This window comes from Gekko japonicus, unplaced genomic scaffold, assembly GCF_001447785.1.
Source record: "Gekko japonicus isolate JY-2015 unplaced genomic scaffold, Gekko_japonicus_V1.1 scaffold286, whole genome shotgun sequence".
NCBI classification, from domain to species: Eukaryota; Metazoa; Chordata; class Lepidosauria; order Squamata; family Gekkonidae; genus Gekko; species Gekko japonicus.
Window position 1 is genome coordinate 589661 of NW_015172559.1, and position 1580 is coordinate 591240.

Below are 1580 nucleotides of genomic sequence, written 5' to 3' on the forward strand. Positions count from 1 at the left end.
CCCCTTTGACTTCAGCTGACTTCTGCCCTCCCTCCTGGAGAGCAGTTGTAATTCTGAGTGATTTCCAGCCCTCACCTGTAGATTGGAAACAGTTCCACAGGAGGAAATGGCTGGTTTGGAGGGTGGAGTCTATGGCATTGTACCTGCCTGAGGTCCCATCCCTCAAACCCCACTGTCTCCAGGCCCCACCCCCTCAAATCTCCAGGAATTTCCCAACCTGGAGTTGGCAACCCTATCTCCTTCCCAGCCAACCATCAACCTACCTTTATCTGCCCCTCTGACTTCAGCTTTCCACTCCCTCCCTCCTGGAGAGCAGTTGTAATTTTGAGTGATCTCCAGCTCTCACCTGGAGATTGGCAACTGCTGTTACCCAGGAGGGAATGGATGGTTTGGAGGGTGGAGTCTATGGCATTGTACCTCTCTGTGGTCCCTCCCCTCCTGAAACTTCATCCTCTCCAGGCTCCATCCCTCAAAACTCCAGGAATTTCCCAACTGGAGTTGGCAACTCTATCCTTCCCAGCCAATCATCAACTCACTTTTATTTCCCCCTCCCTCTTCAGCTTTCCATCTCCCTCCCCACTTGCAGCCTCTACTGTGCTCTGAAGCTCTGACTGCTATGTCACATCAGCTGTCATGAGGGGCCATCTCAGCAGAGTATAAGTCACAGAGTCCACCATTTTCTCCAGGGGAACTGATCTCTGCCATCTGGAAAGCAGGTGTAATTCTGAGTGATCTCCAACCCTCACCTGGAGATTGGCAACAATGGTTCCCCAGGAGAAAAAGTAATTTTGGGGCGCGATGACATGCACAATTAGTCGCGCCATAGGCACGAATACCGGGTGGGTTTAAAGGGTGTGATCAGACGCAAACATCTGGGAAGCGCCCTGCACCTGTCTGCAACCTGTTTTGCTCTGCTGCAGAAGCGGAGTAAAAAGACACCAGGGAAAGTCCAGTAGCAAATGGGTTTCTACAGGCCACAGATGGACTTTCCCCTGTCTGATCGCTACAGTGTGCTCTCATGGCGTCAGGATGGTCTGTTTAGGCCATCCCGACTCTGTGCCGTTTCTCCCCCCTTCTCAGTATGCACATCATCGCACACTCCATAGGGAGCCCTCAGTGCTGAGATGCGATTCATCGATTCCCCATTTAAGTTCATCGGGAACAAACGGCAAAAAACCCCACAAAAACCCGACTTACCCACGGTTGTGTCTGATCACGCAGTGGAGTGCTATACCCGCAGCTTCCAAGGACTTTGTGAGAAAATTAACTGCTTTGGATGGTGGGCTCTATAGCATTCTGTTCAGCTGAGGCCTCTCCCCTCCCCTTCCCTTCCCAGACTCTGGCTTCCTTAGACACAGAATCTCCCTACCTGGAGCTGGCAACTCTAGCCAGGACTGGCCCCAATGAGTTTTCTTTCAAAGGCCAAAATAGGTGTGGAAAGGGCATTTTACTGACAGAACCAAGCTTTGTTGCCTAGCAACAGGCACTGAGGTGAAAGTAGGATTCCCAGCTCTGAGTAGGGAAATACTTGGAGATTTGGGGGGTGGATCCTGTGGAGGGCAGTGTTGGGGAAGGAAGGA